This window comes from Mesoplodon bidens, assembly GCF_964165515.1.
Source record: "Mesoplodon bidens genome assembly, chromosome: 10".
In the NCBI taxonomy this organism is placed as follows: Eukaryota; Metazoa; Chordata; class Mammalia; order Artiodactyla; family Ziphiidae; genus Mesoplodon; species Mesoplodon bidens.
Genome location: NC_138172.1, coordinates 77695530 through 77717645, shown reverse-complemented (window position 1 = coordinate 77717645; position 22116 = coordinate 77695530). Strand labels below are relative to the sequence as shown.

General features: G+C 42.5%; 1 protein-coding gene across 6 annotated transcripts in view; it reads left to right on the top strand.

Annotated features, from left to right (window-relative positions):
• The window catches only part of ADGRF5 (adhesion G protein-coupled receptor F5), a 112512-nt gene that overhangs the window by 15655 nt on the left and 74741 nt on the right, over window positions 1-22116 (top strand). For 5 of the 6 annotated variants that reach the window (XM_081245847.1, XM_081245846.1, XM_081245844.1 and 2 more), the window contains exon 1: window positions 20844-21076. The exons of the other annotated variant lie outside the window; for it this stretch is intronic. The gene's annotated coding sequence lies outside the window, so the exon portion shown is untranslated. Of the gene's footprint in view, window positions 1-20843; window positions 21077-22116 lie in introns of those variants that run through there. 6 annotated transcript variants of the gene reach the window in all.

Sequence of the window (22116 nt, the reverse complement as noted above, 5' to 3'; positions counted from 1 at the left end):
ATTGTTTTCTTTGTTTTTATTTCATTTATTTCTGCTCTGATCTTTATGATTTCTTTCCTTCAGTTAACTTTGGGTTTTGTTTGTTCTTCTTTCTCTAGTTCCTTTAGGTGTAAGGTTAGATTGTTTATTTGAGATGTTTCTTGTTTCTTGAGGTAGGCTTGTATCGCTATAAACTTCCCTCTTAGAACTGCTTTTGCTGCATCCCATAGGTTTTGGATTGTTGTGTTTTTATTGTCATTTCTCTTAGGTATTTTTTGATTTACTCTTTGATTTCTTCCGTGATCTCTTGGTTATTTAGCAACGTATTTTTTGGCCTCCATGTGTTTGTCTTTTTTACGGTTTTTACCCTGTAATTCATTTCTAATCTCATAGCAGTGTGGTCAGAAAAGATGCTTGATATGATTTCAATTTTCCTAAATTTACTGAGGCTTGATTTGTGACCAAAGATGTGATCTATCCTGGAGAATGTTCCATGCGCACTTGAGAAGAAAGTGTAATCTGCTGTTTTGGGATGGAATGTCCTATAAATATCAATTAAATCTATCTGGTCTATTGTGTCATTTAAAGCTTCTGCTTCCTTATTTGTTTTCATTTTAGATGATCTGTCCATTGGTTTAAGTGAGGTGTTAAAGTCCCCCACTATTATTGTGTTACTGTTGATTTCCTCTTTTATAGCTGCTAGCAGTTGCCTTATGTATTGAGGTGCTCCTATGTGGGTGCATATATATTTATAATTGTTATATCTTCTTCTTGGATTGATCCCTTGATCATTATGTAGTGTCCTTCCTTGTCTCTTGTAACATTCTTTATTTTAAAGTCTTTATTTTATCTGATATGAGTATTGCTACTCCAGCTTTCTTTTGATTTCCATTTGCATGGAATATCTTTTTCCATCCCCTCACTCTGTCTGTATGTGTCCCTAGGTCTGAAGTGGGTCTCTTGTAGACAGCATATATATGGGTCTTGTTTTTGTATCCATTCAGCAAGCCTGTGTGTTTTGGTTGGAGCATTTAATCCATTCATGTTTAAGGTAATTATCGATATGTATGTTCTTATTACCATTTTCTTAATAGGTTTTGGGTTTGTTTTTGTAGGTCCTTTTCTTGTCTTGTGTTTCCCACTTTGAGAAGTTCCTTTAGCATTTGTTGTATACCTGGTTTGGTGGTGCTGAATTCTCTTAGCTTCTGTTTGTCTGTAAAGCTTTTGATTTCTCCATGGAATCTGAATGAGATCCTTGCTGGCTAGAGTAATCTTGGTTGTAGTTTCTTCCCTTTCATCATTTTAAGTACATCATGCCACTCCCTTCTGGCTTGTAGAGTTTCTGCTGAGAAATAAGCTGTTAACCTTATGGGAGTTTCCTTGTATGTTATTTGTCATTTTTCCCTTGCTGCTTTTAATATTTGTTCTTTGTCTTTAATTTTTGCCAATTTGAGTATATGTGTCTCAGCATGTTTCTCCTTGGGTTTATCCTGTATGGGACTCTCTGCACTTCCTGGGCTTGGGTGGCTATTTCCTTTCCCATGTTAGGGAAGTTTTCGACTGTAATCTCTTCAAATATTTTCTCAGGTCCTTTCTCTCTCTCTTCTACTTCTGGGACCCCTATAATGCGAATGTTGTTGAGCTTAATGTTGTCCCAGAGGTCTCTTAGGCTGTCTTCATTTGTTTTCATTCCTTTTCTTTATTCTACTCCACAGCAGTGAATTCCACCATTCTGTCTTCCAGGTCACTTATCCGTTCTTCTGCCTCAGTTATTCTGCTAGTGATTCCTTCTAGCGTATTTTTCCTTTCAGTTATTGTATTGTTCATCTCTTTTTGTTTGTTCTTTAATTCTTCTAGGTCTTGTTAAACATTTCTTGCATCTTCTCGATCTTTGCCTCCATTCTTTTTCCAAGGTCCTGGTTCATCTTCACTATCATTATTCTGAATTCTTTTTCTGGAAGTTTGCCTATCTCTACTTCATTTAGTTGTTTTTCTGGGGTTTTAATCTTGTTCCTTCATCTGGTACATAGCCCTCTGCCTTTTCATCTTGTCTGTCTTTCTGTGAATGTGGTTTTTGTCCCACAGGCTGCAGTATTGTAGTTCTTCTTGCTTCTGCTGTCTGTCCTCTGGTGGATGAGGCTATCTAAGAGGCTTATGCAAGTTCCCTGATGGGAGGGACTGGTCTCTCTATGTTTTTAGAACAACTTGTATCTGAGTCTTGATGGAATGGGTTGTGAATGTGGAGATGTGAGATGCGGAATGTAGAAATATGGGTGTCTTTGAGGGTAGCCATGGCTAAGGCCAACATGTGTCCCAAGGGTTGTTATTTCCTCCTTCATAGATAAGGCAGGAAGAGGCTGGGAAACCCAAAGTCACCTAGAACAAGAAAGGAGGGAAAGGATAGATGGGAAAAAAGAATCCTGGATGTTTAATGTTTCCCTTTGCCTATAAAAAACAGAACCCCCCAAAACTACCATTTTTTTAAATGTCATGGTCACAAACTAAATTTCTCACACCAAAGATTTAGAAGAAAATATTCATGTGACCAAATTAACAATCTTTAGTACAAGTGAGTGGTGAATCAAAGCAAGGCTCCCTGGAACAGAAATAACTACAAATCATAAAAATCCAAGTTCCTTTGAGGGTTTTATTACCGGTCTGGTATCTTAAACTCCTCTATGTGGAGTATTGAAATGCAAATGCCATTCTGAATATCTGGAAGCATCTCTTTCATCCAAAGTATGATCAATTCTATTAACTATCTCTGTTTCAAAAAGAAGAAATGGGCTAAATATATGCTTTAAGATTTTTCAGTACTACACAGTTTTTCGCCTTCGTTTACCAGGCAAATTAATTAGTGGGGTTCCACATTCTATATCCTTACAATAAAATTCAACCTTTACTGAAAGTCACTTTGGAGTTTTGAAACAATGAGGTCAAAGGGAAATTACTAAAAATAATTGGAATGAACTGTGATTGTATGAAAAGGAAATAAGCAGAAAACTACTTTCATTGAGTCCAAGAAACAATAAATTTTTATTAACTTGCTCTTTCCCCTCATTTGTTTAATTTTCACCTAGGGATTTTAGTGGAAGCCCCCTAAATACACCAGTTTGGTTGTCTAGTTACCCTGTGCCTCCCCAAGCTCACAGGTGCCCAGTTCTCTCACAATTCCTAATGTCTCCCCCACACCTTTGAACTCACCTGTGTTCCAGCCCCAGCTTAGCCCTGCCCACTTGTGTTCAATCTAAATGCCTGGAGCTTGGCCACTCGGCTGACCATGTTATGGCAGGGTTCCTACACATAGAAAAGAATCACTAGTTAAACGAGTGAAGAGTGAGTCTCTTTTGCTTTGCAGTCATCTGAAAAATGGGGGAAGAAAAGGAAAAATAAGGTGAATTGGGGGGAGAGGTAAAGGCCCCTGCAAAGCCCTTTGTGGTGGAACAGGGTGGGTGGTCTCTACGACAGTACTTCTCAGAGTTTAGTTTGCACAGGAGTCACCCAGAGAGCTTGTTCGTAATGATTCTGGACTCCATCCTGAGATTCTGGTGAGAAGGTTGCAGGCAGGACCAGGAAGTCCCGGTCAGTGGACCACATACACTTATTAAGCATCCTCCCCACTAGAATCACTGGGATCCAGTCCAGGTGCTGATCGGTACCCACCAAGAGGTTCCCTCATATGGTGGGAAGAGCAGTGGGCCCCAAGGTCTCACCCATGGATCTGAGGTGCAGGGGAGGAGAACAACAAAAATAGAGAAATAGATGAGCGTGACTTGGCAGTCAACAGGTGGTGGAGTCTAAGGCCAGCAGAAAGGCAGGGCAGGAGAGGAAGATACTTTGAAGGCACCCTGAGCGCTGTCCTTTTTCTAGCAAATAGTTTCCAGAGCAAGTATTGGAATTTGTTCTGCAGGCTTTCCATGGTTGAAGAGTGTACAGGCTTCCCAAACACAGAAAATTAAATTATAAATCATGTTGACTCACAAACTACATGTCATAAGAAACATTTCTGGTTGTCGATAATTTGTACTATCACCTTGGAACTAGGATGGTAACTGGTGGAGGGCACTTTGCTTGGGAAATCGGGATACACATTTGAAGGCTGGCGCTGTCATAGGCTGACCTGCTCTGGTTAATACAGATAAGAAAAACTGAGGACCCAGTGGAACACCCAATAACGTGAGATTTGAGCTAGTGAGGCTGGGGAGGGATGGGGCAAGGGTTGGAAAGGGGACTTCCAGTAACTTGTTAGAAAGAGGGGCGTGATGCCACCTCCACCAACACATGTGAACATGCACACATACTCCTTACTGCCTTTAGGTTTCTACATAGCATTTTTGCTCATCTGGTACATAACTTATTTGTTTGTTTATTGTCAATATTACTTGACAATCAGTCAAGGCCACACCAGGAAAGAAATCACTCTCAAAGGTTAACTGAAAAGGTGGAGGCATTTTGTCAACAAGCCACTAACAGTACCAGGAAGCCCTTGATCACCTCCCGTAGGGCAGGAAGGGGCCAAAAGTTTTGGGTGGGGTGTCAGAGGAGCCTGGCAAGACCTGTGGATGTGGGAGAGGGGGTCCCCCGGAATCCATGGCTGAGGATGGAGCAACACAATAAGGCCATTGCCAAACTGTAGCCCCAAAAGGAGGGTGGGGGAGTACATCCCTGGCTCCCCTTTCCTCCCATCCTACGGTCTCCTGTTGGCACTTCCCACTCTCCCAGATGACAAAGCACTGCAGGGTGTGGGGTGGGTCCCCTGGGGCACAGAGCACGGCAGAGAAGGGTGGAGATGAATGGAGAGGCCAGCCAGCACGTTCCTCCAGCTGGAATGAAACTCCTCGGGGACAGTTGTGTTAGTTACTGCTTATCTCAAGGTCTCCATGAGTGTCTGGTGCACAGGTTTTCAACAACATTTGGTGAAGGAATGAATGATGCATGACTTGGAAGAAGAGGCATATTGAAAGAATTCCACAGAATGTGTGATGCAAACCCCCCCCCAACGTCCCTATTATGATACTTAACTCAATTCATCCTTGCTCACAATGCTTTCATGCGAAGGGATATTTTGAGGGGCAGGTACAGCGGGAAGACCTGGATGTAAGAATGAGAAGATGCCCGGCATCTGATTATACACATATTATACTAATAAATTATCAAGAAATTCACTTTGCCCATTTCTTTTTTTTATGTTTTAAAAAAATTTTATATTAGAGTATAGTTGGTTTACAGTGTTGTGTTAGTTTCATGCCCACTTCTCAGTCTTACTCTGTGAGCAGCCAGACTTGATTCACAGTAATAGATGGGCCCCAGTGCTGTACATCCAACAGCACAACAACAGGGGTCTGAAGTTTCATGCTCTGGTTTCTACAGATGCTAGAGGCATGGGAGGGTTCACCCCCAGCCAGCCCTACCCCAGGCAGGACAGATAGGCCTAGGACATGGGCTGCTCTGGTTTTATCTTTGCCAACTCAGAGGCTCTCAGACTTTCTGTAAAATGGGGATGACAATCGTCCCCCCCCCTTTCAGAGATGTGAGGCCCAGCTGGGTACTGACCCACTGCCTGGCAGTATATAAACACTTATTAGTAGCCTTAAGGATTGTTTCTTGTCTCTGCTCCTGGGAGAGGCATGGGACATGTGGCAAAGGCTCTGTTTTCTGCACTGGATCCTTGATCAGGGAGAGGGTCAGGAGGGAACAGGATAGCCCGTCCTGGAGGAGGCTTTGCCCAATCCCCAAAGCAGGGCTTCCTGCTTCCTTCCTTCAGGATTAAGTGGAGCAAAAGCTGGTTTCCCTTCTGACCCCCAGTCAGCACCACACACACACTTTTTTTTTTTTTTTCCAGGTGGCCTAGGGTGGCTTAGAAGTGCACTGAGAAAGAGACTGTGCAGTTCTTCCTTCCTCAGGGTCAGGGAGATGTTTCCAGAGGGAGCTGAAATGAAGAGCAGGTGGGGGACTATGGAAGATGAGCTTCCCTTGGAGAAGACGGGCAATGCCTTTAGAGTCTGAGGGTTCACGTGGTCTTCCTTTGCCAAGGGCTCTCCACCACTTACATTTGCTGGTGGCAAGTCCTTCCTCCACGCTCTTCGGGTCTGTATCGCTAAAATGACTGCTCCAAGCTGTTACAGTGGAGGATTACTGGACTGAATGTCAATATTATGACATAGAAAAAATATATATATATATGTGTCATCTTGGGCATGTTACTTAACTTCTTGTCTCATATGTAAAATGGGATAGTAGTAGTATTGTTGGGAAATTATGTGAGATAGTATATGTAATCTAGAGCACTTAGAATGGTATATGGTTCAATCAAAGACTATATATGTGTTTGCGTTCTTCATGGTATTTTATTGTGTATATGCACTATAATTAATTTAGCTAGTTTCCCACTGAAAAAAAAAAAAAAGACTGCTCCAAGTTAAAACAGAGGAGGCTGATAAAGAGAGAACGAGCTACACTTTGACACCAAGGTCTCCTGTGGTTGCATGACAAGCTTACAGGAGACACTCTGGAATCTGGGGCACGAGGGTGGGTGGTGGGGAAATGTCCCTCCGACTGCAGGCAATAAGGTGGTACATGTCTGGAGAGAACTTAAAATCAATAATAAAACCAAGTAAAAGTCTTTTTTTTTTTTTTTAATGATCACCATGCAGTGGCAATTCCAAACAGTGTCAGTGACAAAATACTCTTCCAAAAATTTTTTTTTGTTGGTCTAAGTTCTAAACAGTTGCTGTCATCACGGGTGAGTTTCAGTAATAGAATCTAAGCTGCTAGTTACCATATTTGTATTACTTATTTTTTATTCATTTTTATCAGAGTATAGTTGCTTTACAATGTTGTGTTAATTTCTGCTGTACAGCAAAGTGAATCAGCCATACGTATACATATATCCCCTCTTTTTTGGATTTCCTTCCCATTTAGATCACCACAGAGCATTGAGTAAAGTTCCCTGTGCTATACAGTAGGTTCTCACTAGTTATCTATACATAGTAGTGTATATATGTCAATCCCAATCTCCCACCCCCAATATCCATATGTCTGTTCTCTACATCTGTGTCTCTATTTCTGCTTTGCAAATAAGTTCATCTGTATCATTTTTCTAGATTCCACATATATTTAATAAAGATTGTGTTCTACATAGAAGTTGATTCAGAAAACTCAGTCACATACTGACTCCTGGCACAGAGAGATTCCACTAGATGTTCTTGTTCCAAGAATAAGTTCCTAATGGTTTGGAACTGTCTGAGGTTGCTTGAAGTGACTCTGTGCCCTGGGGCATGACATATCCCTGCATTTGAACAGTAGGCTAAAAATAAGTAACGTTAGCACAGTAATTGTATAGACAAATAAACGGAACAAGAGTTGCTTCAATTCTGTCATTCTATGGGACTTCATAGAGTTTTGATTTGTGTTTAAAATTGAAAACAGTGAAGGAGAGTGCTACCCGCATAGTGTACTCTTTTTATTTGACAACTACACATTTTAGCTCACACCTCAATGTTTTACCGAAAATTAATATTTAAGTGAAAAATTTTTCTCTTTTTTAGTTGTTTTAAATCTAAAGAATTAATCAAGAAAATAAGGACTATTACTGAAAATAATGTTCTTATATAAAAGAGGGTAGAGTTAAGAAAAAATCTGGTCCAGATGTCAAATATACTAGATGCTTCCATGGTCCAGAATTATGAGTGCAGGCTGTTGCCTTCTTCAATCGGATTTTACAATGCAGAGAAGTGTGTGTGTGTGTGTGTGTGTGTGTGTGTGAGAGAGAGAGAGAGAGAGAGAGAGAGAGAGAGAGAGAGAGAAAGACAGACAGAGAGGGACAGAGAGAGGGAGGTGTACACGTGCATGTGTGTGCCCGTGTGCATGTGTGTATTCATGGGTTTAGGGAACCAATTTTCACTCTTTGTCATTATGTGATTCCTGGGAAATTTTATGATGTCAACCATAGAATTATACTTAAATATTGCTCCTGTTAGTATACATAAATATCCCTGATCAGGCATTTGATGTATAAGGTGATTCTGGCACTTAAGAAGGGATGATATGGGAACATTTCTCATGTAGACCAGTAAGTGATCCAAGGGCTGGAGCTCATTCATAAGCGTGCCCTTGTTTAGTGAGGGTCCAGCTGGTTCAAATAAAGAGTCCCAGGAAGAGGTATGTGTGTGAATATCCCACTGGGTAAAGCACAAAGTCCAGATCTCACTGACCCTAAGTAAAATGGAAAATGGAACATTTGAGGAATTCAGGAAAAGACTAAAAATATCAATATATGTTGTTTTCCCTCTCTTAATGTTCCAGGTCAGACAAAGTAAACTGAAGGGGTGTGGTCCTGGAATCACCATGTAATTGTTAATAGGTAGCTATGTTTTGTGTACTATGTATCAGGTCTAAAAATAGTTCAGTGGTCCTAAGAGGCCAGCTTTGAATTATAGGTGGTGATGTAGTTAGGAACGGTCTTGAACTTGGAAACCTGGACTCATTGCTCTGGGATATAGGTCGTGGAACTGTGGGGAGCTGGGCAACTTCCATGCAGCACAGTGACAGTTTGCACAGTGCTGGGCCATTGCCAAGGGCTGTAGCAGCCACTGTGAACACCTTTCCCTTCATCTCTTAACTCTGTCTGTCCCTGAAACACTCAAAAAGTACAGGCTAGCACGCAGGGTAACTAAATTTTGGGTTTACCAACTTGATCACCAAGCACACTGGAAGGTCAGACAGGGTCTCAAGAGTTTGCCATCATGGTATGAAATGGAACAGACCAGTGAATAAAGGAGATTCCAAAGAGATGGCTTATGCCATCTTAGATTGCCAACTTAGATTTTGGGAGACAGAATTTCATAAACCTATGGGTAGGGCACTCGAAGTGAACAACTAATGCTTTTCCTAATATTAAAACAAGCAAGTTGTTTTGAACAGGAGCTAGTTTACTGAGTAATATGTGTAGTATCTGGAAAGTGTGTGCCTTTCCATTTTCTTTAAAAGAGATTCACTTCAGGTAAAATAAAAAGTGGTGCTCGTGGTCTAACAAGGTCTTGCTAATGATGGAATAGCTCGTTTCCCCAGGGCTCAATCACAAGCCATCTGGTTTTCAAGCATTCCACATCTCTAGGCTTTTAAAAGCACATTCTTCCTGCTCCCCAAGTAGATGAACTTCAGAAATGTTGATTAATTTCCATTTGTGCTTCATTTTCCATTCTCACCACTGTTCTCCCAACTTTATGCTTCTCCTCGGAGAGCTTATTTTAGGCCCCTTCTTGGGGCTGGAGTTCAGAACCATTGTTGCTCACAGACACAGGCATCAGCCCAACCTTTTCTGAGTTCTTTCTCAAACAAATGTTGTCATTGTGCCTGGCATAGTATGTATTCTTGAAAGAGCATTTTAAAAAGAATACATCATGGCTCTGAAGAACTGAGGGAAGTGGTGGTGGAGGGACCCCACTGTTAAGATGTGAAGCAGGAGCCATGGAGCAGGGACTCAGGAGGGAGGTGGGATGTGTCCCTGGGGGATGGGGGGGTGGCCATCTTTAGCACAGGGATGGTCTTCGCCGGTTGACCAGAAGGTGATATTGACCTAGTAGTGTTACCTTTGCATTGTAGGTCTTGGGAAATTTATTGAGCACCTCTTATGTGTTGGGGAATTCTAGCTCTACTTTAGAAGTTATTTTCACTCTTTGGCTAAGATGGTGGAATACCTCCCCATCTATGTAGGGGGACTCCTGCAACCCTACTGGGTGGCCTTGGTGGGCATGGTGTGTTAGCAGCCAAAACCACGCCGTGACTGTGCCCTTGAAAGCACTGGATTCTACTGACTGTATAGACATCCTAGCCCCTGAAAAAGGGATGAGCCGTAAAACAAAATCTCCCCTTGATTTAGTCATTAAAAATGTATTTGTTGAATACCTATTTTCCTTGTCACAGCTACTTAGTATTTTCATATTTTCTATTATAAACTCACCTCCAAATTAGTCATTTTTAACTAATAATTTTAAAAACTAATAGTTAAAAAATAGGTTTTAAGCGATCAGTTCTTGAGTGTCCATTTTTCTTTCTTAACTACATTATCTTAAGTTCATGGACGTCACATGAATAAAATTTGGCGGTGGGTCCACAAACTTGAATGGGAAAAATATATGTTTATTTTTACTAACCTCTAACTGCAATTTAGGATTTCCTTTAATTAGGAACCTAGGTAACAAGCCACAGCAGTATTAGCACTACCTATGACTTTGTCACCAATAGAAATCGCAGATATTTTGGTATCACATTACTATGTTGCAGACCCTCAAAAATCTAGTTTATTCCCATCACCACATGAAATGTGTGATAATTATTAAAGCTGCCTCGTTAAATTTTTTAATTGAATAAATTAAGAAAAAAGTAAATATATTACTAAATCACATTGTTTTAATATTTTGATAAGTATATTTCAATATAACTATTTTCTCTTGTAATCCTATATATTTTGTTCTATACATTTAAAAGCATTATTCTGGGAAGGAATCATAGTCTTCACTAGATGGCCAAAAGGGTCCATGCCCACAAATCATTTTTTTAATTTATCCTACAGTCCTTTCATCCAGGGCCAGGGAGATACAAACTCTTTCAGTCTTGATATGTCTAGAAATATCTTTACTTTGTCCTCATCCATGAATGTTTTTTCAAGTGTGGAACAAGGTGAGGCCACCCTGGAAGAAAGTACAGGTGGAAAAGGATGGTGGAACCACGGACAAGGCTTGGGGCAGGCTAAATTTAGAGGGCAGGTAGAGAAAGAAAGGGCACCAAGGGGATTGAGAGGTGGGAGGAACCCGTGGGGTAGGAGGAACATCAGAAGACTGGATGCCACAGAAGCCTGAAAAAAATGGGATTTCAAGGAGGTAGGAGCAGCCAACTCTGTCACATGGTGCTGCAGGGTCAAGGAGGATGAGAACAGCAAATGGACCATTGACCATGGGGATGTGGAAACCATGGTGACTGTCATGAGAGTCGCTAGTGCAGAACTAGGGAAGGAAGGAAGGCTTTGACTGACTTGGGAGCCAAAGAAGAGGGGTGAAGAAGTGGAGACAAAGTCAATGTATTCAGCTCTTTGGTCAAGAGTTGCTGTAAAGGGGAGCAGAAAAATATTGCAGTCAATGAGGAAAGAGACAGATGTCAAAGGCTTTTCAAGAGAGATTCTAGAACATGTTTGTGTGCTACTGGGACTGATCTAGTGCTGAAGATGAAAGAGGAAATGGCACCCAGAGCCGAGTGGAGGAAGAGGCAGGTCGTCGGCAGGAGCAGGGCTGAGTCCTCCTCTCAAACCAGAGGGCAGAAAGGGCAGTTCAGGTGCAAGAGTGTGGGAAGTTTGCACATAGGAAGATGAGCATTTGATTGATTCTGTTTTCTCAATGAAGTAGGACGCAAGACTACAGCCAAGAGTGAGGAGAGAAGAGAAAATGTGAAATGGTGATTTTGAGGAGTGAGAAAACTAACATAAATAAGAGGATTGTCGGGCCATGTGATTGTAGCAATTCCACCAACAATTAGCAGGATAATTTTAATAAATAAGCTGTTTGTCTGCTCTCAGACACAGATAAGAACTGCTCTCTGAAATACTCCCCCCTTTCCACTATCCCCCACTTCTCTCTAACCCCATTGCCCTCTTTTTTTTTTTTTTTTTTGCGGTACGCGGGCCTCTCACTGCTGTGGCCTCTCCCGTTGCGGAGCACAGGCTCCGGACGCGCAGGCTCAGCGGCCATGGCTCACGGGCCCAGCCGCTCCGCGGCATGTGGGATCCTCCTGGACCGGGGCACGAACCCGTGTCCCCTGCATCGGCAGGCGGACTTTCAACCACTGCGCCACCAGGGAAGCCCTATTGCCCTCTTTTTAAAAAAAATTTTATTGGAGTGTAGTTGATTTATAATGTTGTGTTAGTTTCAGGTGTACAGTGAAGTGAATCTGTTATACATATACATATATCCACTCTTTTTTAGATTCTTTTGCCATATAGGCCACTACAGAGTTTTGAGCAGAGTTCCCTGTGCTCTGCAGTTGATCCTTATTAGTTATTTATTTTATATATTGTAGTGTGTGTATTGTCAATCCCAGCCTCTCAATTTATCCCTTCCCCCCTTACCCAATTGCCTTCTTGTTATTAAAGCCTCTTTGATGACTTAAACTAATTCATACTTATATGCAACTCATTGGAAATGGATAATATGTCCACCTTTCAAAGGCATTTGAATCAGAGCAGAGGTTGTTCCTTCACTTAAAGCAATTTGTCTCTAAAAGTGTAAGTTTAGGAATTAGAGGTAGGTAGACATAGGTTTTTCTATTGCTTCTCAAATCCTCCCACAGAGGTGACGGTCTACACTGCTGATGTTACCTGGCGCCATATTTTTCAGACCACTATGGTGCCCTTCACTACACTTTCAGTTCAGCTGTATCCTAATACAATAGAAAGAATCAGTTAACAGTCTTTCTTGAAAGAATATAGGCATTGGCATAATTGAGTTAGAGCATCATTTCTGGCACTAATTAAATTGTGGACCAAGCACTATAAAGAAAAGACTACAGGTTTAACACAAGTTTAATACTGTCTGTCTCTACTCAGAAATCATCACTGTATCTTAGGCATTAGGTATAGGGATCAACCCCTTACCTGTACCTGGGGAATTGTCTTAATTTAGAGGTAAGAAGAAAGGGTATCTGAGTATCCAGAGGGGGTTGGGGCAGGCGCCGAGGCATAATGTTAAGAGTCCTACCTGGGAAGACAGGAGATATCAATTCTAATTCTGGTTCTGACACTAATGGGTGTTGTGACCTTGGTGAAGCCTCTCAACTCCCTCTAGCATGGTCGCTGGAATGAATGATCACCAGGTCCCCTTGACTCTCAAATCCTGTGATTCTGATTTTTCTCTTGGCATGTATGACTCTTCAGCTCATATTTGTCTGGTGGTTTTAGCATCATGGCTATTCACTCGTTGACTTGATAAATTCTGAGGAAATCACCTCTCCAATCAAAGGCAAAAATGGGGGAACCTTTGTTTTGGTGGCAGAGGAAGTGTTGAGGCCCTGAAAACAGTAAAGAGCCAGGGAATCTGGATGGAAAGTGCCCTTATGGGAACTAGGGTCTGCTGGATGTTAGCAGATGCCCTCACTGCTGCCTGAGGCATATGATACCTGCCGATGCAGAGCACCTGCACCCAGGACACACAGTGAAGGAGCAGAAGTTAGAAGAGGAGTGACCACCCATGTTCATGTACAAAGGAACTTGCACACTTGAGACCAGATTCAGCTTCCTTCAAAGTAGCTTCCTTCCCAGACCAAGACAAGAAGGAATGCCCATGTCCTCAAATACCTAGCTCTTCTCCATGTTGCTGAAAGTGAGGGTAGTGGAGTTGGGGGTGGGAATAAAGGAGGAGGAGTCAATGATACATGTGGTCCACCAATAACTCTGACATCCATGCACATCAAGGCTGCAGCATATGGCTGACATATGGGCAACAGTATGCACTTCCTGCTACATGGATGGGATAGTGGGTCACCTATAAGAGCCAAAGGTGGAATCTAAAGGCTAGGGATGATTACCAGGCCATTGATGGTCAACCCTGCATAAGAAAAGTTCAACAAAGGCCAAGAGAAGGCTGTTGATGACACCTCTACAGATCTGTGTCCTGAATCTGTCTCCATTTTCCCATATGCTGTCTCTCCCTCTTCCAAGAAAAGGCAGGGAAGGTAGTCTTGGCAGTGGTCCACAATAGGGCTTCACTTGGAGGGTGCTTTGGATTTCTGACCAAAGCTAGGACCATCACTGGAGACATAAGAAGGTGGGTAGAATATGGCAGTCAACTGTAACCAATTGGTCCAAAAGATGGAAAGCTTTGGGATCTACCACAGCAAAATAATATAAGTATCTGAAAGATACTTATGCCAAGAAGGCATAATAAATCTGTCTATCGGTGGAATGGATCCAGTAACAGCAAGTGCAAATAAAACCTGAGAGGCCGCAGCTGAGTACAAATATGACCAACTCCAATTAGCAGAGTCTCTGCCAAGATATACACACAAAAGATAAGAATAAGACCTTTTGTGTACCATAAAACGGCCCAATTTTCTGTCGGTTTCTTCCTTGCATAAGGACAGGTCAGTGCCAGAGGGGAATTTTCCTGGCCTCGTTATAGAAATAACAAAGGAAAGCTGACCCTGAGTCACACTGGGTCAAAAGCGTTACCAACATCTGGTTGTGGATTAAAAACAAACAAACAGGACCTACCCTGCCAAGACATGGAGGTGTGAGTGTTTTACAAGTAGAATAATTATGGACTTTGGTGTGTACTTCTGCTGTGTATATACTAACATTGTGGCATTCTTACCTTTGCTTGCATGTTACACTTTCAAATATGCTTCTTTAATGAACCAAATAGGCATCTCTCCCCTCAGGGAGCTTACACCCTAGTGGAGGGTTAGAAGGTGGAGACAGCCAATAAAATAAATAAGTACGTTATAGTGTATTAGAGGTGATACGTGATATGGAAAAAATTCATCAGGGAAGGGGGTTGGGAGGACTGAAGTGTGACATATGGTGGTCAGGGAAGGCCTCACTAAGGAAGCAATGTTTGGGCAAAGGTGGGAATGAGGTGAGGGTAGACACGAGGATATCTGGGCTAAAAGCATCCAGGCAGAGAGAATGGCCAGTGCCAAGACTCTGGGATGGAACAAGCTGGCTCACAGGAAAGCCAGCATGGCTGGAGCAACGTGGAAAGAAGGAGAGGAATTAAGGGAGGATATGGTGGGAGGAGCAAAGCTGCCAATGGTGTAGACCTTACGGGCCACTGAAAAGACTTTCACCTTGACTGTGTGAGATGAGAGCATGGCTGAGCACAGGTGGACATTACATAGCTTATATCTTATGAAGACCATTTTAACTGCAGTCTTACACAGAGACCAATTAGAGGTAATGATGATCATCCAGGCAAGAGGTAATGATGGTATGATGAAAGTGATAGCAGTGGAAGGGGTAAGAAATACCCAACCACGCGTGTATTTTGAAGGTAGACAGGATTTGTTGACAAATTAAATATAAAGGGTGCATGGGAGGACTCAAGGATGAGTCTTAGAGTTTTGGTCTGGCTAACCTGGAAGCATGGAGACGCCCTTTACTGAGATGGGAGAGACTTGGAAAAGCTAGCTTGGGAGGGAGGATCAGAAGTTTTGTTTTGGACATGTTAAGTTTGAGAGCCTGTTGAAGATCCAAGAGGATTTATCAAGTGAGAAGTTGGATGTACTGGTCAGAAGTGCAGGAGTGAGGTCCGTGATTGAGGTAGATGTTTGGAAGTCATCAGCACAAAGATTTAAACCACAAAACTGGTGGAGATCACCTGGGGAATAAGTGTCAACAGAAAAGAGTTCCAAAGACTGAGCCATGGGACATGCCAGTGTTAAGAGGAGAACGCAGCCATGGAATGAGATGAAGCAGTTTCCTTTTGTTTGCCTTTTAAAAAAATTTTTATTGGAGTATAGTTGAGTTAGCTTCAGGTGTACAGCAAAGTGATTCAGTTGTACATATACATGTATCATTCTTTTTCAGATTCTTTTCCCATATAGGTTATTACAGAATATTGAGTAGAGTTCCCTGTGCTATGCAGTAGGTCCTTGTTGGTTATCTATCTTATATATAGGAGTGTGCATATGTTAATCCCAAACTCCTAATTTATCCCTCCCTCCCCACATTTCCCCTTTGGTAACCATAAGTTTGTTTTTGAAATCTGTGAGTCTGTTTCTGTTTTGTAAATAAGTTCATTTTGTATCATTTCTTAAATTAGATTCCACATATGAGTGATATCATATAATATTTGTCTTTCTTTGACTTACTTCACTTAGTATGATAACCTCTAGGTCCATCCATATTGCTGCAAATGGCATCATTTCATTCTTTTTTATGGCTGAGTAATATTCCATTGTATATACGTACCACATCTTCTTTATTCGTTCCTCTGTCACTGGACATTTAGGTTGCTTCCATGGCTTGGCTATTGCAAATAGTGCTGCAGTGAACACTGGGGTGCATGTATCTTTTCAAATTATGGTTGTCTCTGGATATACGCCCAGGAGTGGGATTGCTGGACCATATGGTAGTCCTTTTGTTTGCTTTTATGGATCAGCTAGGACATGCCAGCACTGAGTGAGGAGCTGGGCATGTGATAAATAAGACGGGGCCCGGCCCTCAAGGCACTTACAGTCAATGCCTTAAGCATTAAAATGATCATTTGAGTGCAGTCTGGTACCTGCAGAAAGACACATACCTGATAGTTTGGGATCAGGGAGAAGAAACACATGGCCCAGCCGGGGAGAGCTAGGAGGGTCCTTGGAAGAAATAACATCTGCAACTTAACTGGACATGAAAAGTTAGCCAGATGAAGAAGGGGGAAGGGCAGAGGTGTGACACAGCCTGGAGCATGCTGGGAAAGACACATTTATTTGGTGCTGACATTTCTGCCTGAGCAAATAGCTCTGTCTCCAGTGAGGTTATCCCCTCAAGCCCTAAGAGACGCCTCATACTAACGCAAACATAGATTAACACGACTCGTGAATGAGTTACTCAGGCTGTACCATCACAGTCTGGTTGAAGTCTGGGTTCAATTTGCCACCAACTACAACATCTTAGAACTCAGGAGAAGGGCTCCGTCCCAGCCAATGGCAGGGCAGCTGTAGCTGCGACAGGGCAGTCTTCCCATCAGCAGTGAATTCTGGGTTGCAGCCAAGACCATATGGTGGTCCCGTTTTCTATTTGTCTTTGTTTTCGTTGTAAAGTGAGTGCCACGAGCATAGAGTGCTCCTAGCAACAAACAGGGCTATGGATGAGAGAGGAATTGCTCTTCAGTGAGGCAAAGGGACAGCCACCTTGACAGCGCCCTGTCCCGTGTCAGAGTTGATGGCGTCCCACAAACCAACGCAAACAGGGAAAAGACAGCGCTTTCAAAGAAGCGTTAACCCAGGAGCTGACTGACAGCAGGGTGTTTTTTAAGACAAGATGCATCTGAGTCAAGGTCCCCCACGTTGTCACTCTTTTTTGAAGTATCAAGTTCTGCCAGCTTTCCTCTCCTGGAGTGGGCGAACTCTGCCACCAGATATTCAGTTCTCTCTTACAATTACTTTCCAAAGCCGTCAGCCTGCAAAGTTCTTTTAGTGTCCTTTACCCCCATGATAATGTACAGGTTCCTCCTATGTTTTCTTCATTCCTTCCAACACAGCTGGTGTCATTCATCTACATCTATACTAATCCACTCAAGATACCCCCAAAGGAACCATATCTCATGACAAACGCAAGAAGGTATATTTTAGAGGCATCTTCAAAGTGCCAGTCTGTATGGGACCAGAGGCAAAGCCAGCAGAAAACAAAGACAAAGACAGTACCAAATCCCTACATGATGTTACAACAAAAACCTCTTTTCTGCAGAAATAACAATAGCTAACACACATGCTCACTAATTGCCAGGCACTGTTATAAGCCTTTATAGATGTATGGAACTCATTTAATCTTCCCAACAACCCTGAGGTAGGTCTTATTATTAATCTGATTTTACAGATGAGGAAACTGCAGCACAGAAAGATGAAATAACCTGTTAAGTTTCTGAGGAGCTACTAGTGGGCAGGTCTGGTGTCCACACACTTAACCCCAGGCTACTTTGCATTTTCAAGACTCAGGTGTTTTCTACTACTTAAATTTCATATTATAGGTTTTTAGTGTAAAAAAGAATCTGGAATGTCTTTGTCCATTTCGTATAGAAAAAGTCAATACCACAAATATTTAGTGTAAGAAATTTGGAATACATTTGACCCTTGAACAACGTAGGGGTTAAGGGGACCCACCCCCCGCACACTCGAAAATCTGTGTATAACTTTACAATCAGCGCTCTGTATCCTGGTTCCACATACAAGGAGTCAACCAGCTAACTGTGGATCGAGTCATACAGTCGTCTGTAGCAAGTGAAAAAAATCGGCACGTAAGTAGACCCATGCACTTCAAAGACACATTGTTCAAGGATCAACTGTATTCTAAAATATGATTTAAGCTATTTGGCTCTGTGTGTATGTGTCTTAATATTCTTCTTATTTATTTATTTACTTATTGGTCAAGGGTGGTATTTATTTATTTATTTATTTATTTATTTATTTTTTGCGGTACGCGGGCCTCTCACTGTTGTGGCCTCTCCCGTTGCGGAGCACAGGCTCCGGACGCGCAGGCTCAGCAGCCATGGCTCACGGGCCCAGCCGCTCCGCGGCATGTGGGATCCTCCCAGACAGGGGCATGAACTCATGTCCCCTGCATCGGCAGGCAGACTCTCAACCACTGCACCACCAGGGAAGCCCTATTTATTTATTTTTTATAGAATTATTTTTTAAATTGAAGTATAGTTGATGACTATGTTTTTTAAAAATGTATTTAAATTTATTTTGAAATAGAAATTCACAGTTCTTGTTTGTGGGTAAGATTAGGCCATGTTTTCTTATCTGTAAGGATGTTATTTTGTTCCTTATTCTTTTTTAAAAATTTTTATTGGAGTATAATTGCTTTACAATGTTGTGTTAGTTTCTGCTGTATAGCAAAGTGAATCAGCTATATGTATACATATATCCCCTCTTTTTTGGATTTCCTTCCCGTTTAGGTCACCACAGAGCACTGAGGAGAGTTCCCTGTGCAATACAGTAGGTTCTCATTAGTTATCTATTTTATATATAGTAGTGTGTGTATGTCAATCCCTAATCCGAATTCATCCCACCCTTCCTTCCCCCCTTGGCAACCGTAAGTTTGTTTTCTACATCTGTGACTCTATTTCTGCTTTGCAAATAAGTTCATCTGTATCATTTTTCTAGTTTCCACATGTAAGAAAAATTATATATTTGTTTTTCTCTTTCTGACTTACTTCACTCTGTATGACAGTGAGTATTTTCTATAGAATCAAAAGATTTATTTTTTATAGTGATTCACACTTTACTATAGGTAATGCCATTAGAACTGGATTAAATAATAAGGCCCTTTACTGTGCCACTGACAGTAAATCTAGAGGTAAAGTACATCCACAACATGCCACATGTCCAAGCACACCCAGGGTCCAGCAAGGAGAATGACATCACTGTGCTTTAAACCTATCACAGTGCACCCTCTGAGCACAGCCAGGCCCAGGCTGGCAGCAGGGAGGAAATGGAGGGTAAGCTGTCAGGGGGCAACCAACAACGTCTTCCACAATGGCATGGAGTGGGCTGGAGGATACAATTTAGAATCAGTACCGAGAAGTAGAATAATAATATTTTGAAGTTTCGTCTTCTTTTTGCCAGAATACTTCACCATTGTCCCCAGCCTGAGTACGACTGGTGGTTGCTGACTTGCCTTCGGGGCGATAGCTATGGCTGGAAACGAAGGCTGGCAAGGAGGGAGGGAGATGGTGTGGGACAGGGAAGGCCCATGAGCTTGGAGGATTCGAGCCCAGGTCTCCAGTTCTGGAGCTCTTCCTCTATGCCAGGCTTTTACCAGAGCCTATAGAATATACTGCCTCAACAGTATTATTATTCCACTTTCACACATAATAAAACTGAGTCTCAGTGAGGTCTCATAACGTGTCCAAGGCCACAGAAATAGGAATCAGTGGCCCTATGGTTTGAACCCCTACAGTCTGACTCTGGGGTCCTGGCACTGACACACAGTCCTGACACAAGGAGGGTTTCTTTCAATGAGGTCTGGGGACGGCCTGCGTCAGACTTAATGGAGCACTTACAATGCAGATTCCTGGGCTCTAGGACAGGAGCCATTCATCAGACTTTCTGTGGGCAGAGTTTTAGAGTAGGAAATTGAAACTTCCCCATGCTGAAGTTTAAGAACAATTAGATGACCACCTATTGCTTCCCATCTGTGTTCTGACCTTGGGCAAGTCACTGTTTCTCTTTGAACCTCAGTTTCCTCCCTTGTAAAAAGAGGATGAGTAAGGTCACTTTCAGCTCAAAAACTCTGATTCTGATTCTAATTCATCAAAAAAAAATTTTATTGGAGTATAGTTGCTTTGCAATGTTGTGTTAATTTCTGCTGTACAGCAAAGTGAATCAGCTATACGTATACGTATATCTGATATACGTATATCTGATACGTATGTCCCCTCTTTTTTGGATTTCCTTCCCGTTTAGGTCACCACAGAGCATTGAGTAGAGTTCCCTGTGCTACGCAGTAGGTTCTCACTGGCTATCTATTTTATACATAGTGATTCTAATTCATTTTAAACCCAACCACCCGACTGCAGCCTGCCAACCTGCCTTTTTCCAGGTATCTCCTTATCTTTAAACATTAGTGTTATTGAGATGATATTTTAAATGTTACAGAATTTGTAGTTAGATGCACAAATATTCATAGAGTTTCCCTGGAAATCTGGGAGAACTGGATGCCCCTGAATGTGACATATTTGAAGTGTAACCCTCCCTTAAGCCCAGGGCTAGGACTAAAGAACCTCACTAGGTTTTCTCATATTCAAGATTTTTTAAATCTCTGATTTCTTGGTGCCACTAGAAATGAAACTCTTTGATAATTTTAATTTCCTTTCTGAAAACACAATCTCATTTAGTGGACATCTTTCAAAGGTTTAAACCAGGCATCCTACACCGGCCATGGGCTCGAACACATTTGGGGTTCTCTCTGGTTTCATTTTCTGAACTTTTTCTTGGAGAAAGGAAAACAAAAACTAGGGCATTGGCCAAACAAGTCTGGCCACTCAGTGAATAGGTTTCCAGATAAGAATGACCTGAAGGACTTCCCATGGGCGTGAGGGAAATCGCATACGCCATCCAGGGAAGAGGACCAGGAAATCACTTCTTGCTTCCAAACAGCGGCTAGCCATCGGGGATGGCCCTGTGAGGCTCGGAGGACCACGGCAGGAAGGCACTGGTCAGCAGCGAGACTAAGCTCGGCTTGGAGCTGCCGGACCTGCCTGAGCCCTCCCGATGAGTCCTGCTTGGCTCTCCCTTCACCGAGCATGAGGCTGTGGGGTGAATGGCCTCGTAGTGGAGACCTGGAAGTTTGTTAGACGTCTGATCAGAGCAGGAGCCGGCCTGGGACAACGGTGCTGGGCAGGTAACAGGCATTTCTCCTAATGGGGGTCTGTCTCCCTTTGTAGCAAGACCTCAGGGGCAGCTAGGTCACTCTGACACTCCTTTAAGTCATCTTTCAGTTACGACCCTCTGCCTGATTTTCTTTTCTGTAGCTGTGACATGTATGTTGGGAGAACAAAGCATGTCTGGTCAAGGGCAGTTTGCATGCAGGCTGTTGGTTAAGTTGATGAGACTGCGTTTAGGGAGACTGAGTGTCAGGCAGTGAGCTGAGATGCTTTTAGGATTTCCTCTAAAATAAAAAAGCTCTCCTTTTCTTTTCCTTTCTTTTTAATGAGTTTTCCCATCCCTGAGCCAGAAAATACCATAAAGACCAGAGCATTTTTGAATTGCTATGTGAGTGTTTCCATGCCAGGCAGCAGGGGAGGCTACCCTGAGCGTAGCAGGAGGGGCACGGGTATCCTCAGGTCCCAGGCAGTCCTGGGAATGTGAAATGTAAGATGCTGCCCCACCCAGACTCAGGGGAAAGGGGTTTGCAGGTCAGCGCTGGGAAGGATGTCAGGAAAAGTGCTGGGATCAAGAGCAGGCAGGCTTGTCTCCAGTGTTCTAGAAGGAAGGAAATGCCCTATGATGTGTGGTTTGCTTAAACCATTTTTACGGTTTAACATAACATCTTTATTAGAGTGTAATTGCTTTACAATGTTGTGTTAGTTTCTGCCGTACAACAAAGTGAATCAACAATACGTGCACATATATCCCCATATCCCCTCCCTCTGTGTCTCCCTCCCACCCTCCCTATCCCACCCCTCTAGGTGGACACAAAGCACCAAGCTGATCTCCCTGTGCTATGGGGCTGCTTCCCACTAGCTATCTATTTTACATTTGGTAGTGTATACACGTCCATGTCACTCTCTCACTTCGTCCCAGCTTACCCTTCCCCCTCCCCGTGTCCTCAAGTCCATTCTCTATGTCTGTGTCATTATTCCTGCCCTGCCCCTAGGTTCTTCAGAACCTTTTTTTTTTTTTTAGTTTCCATATATATGTGTTAGCATATGGTATTTGTTT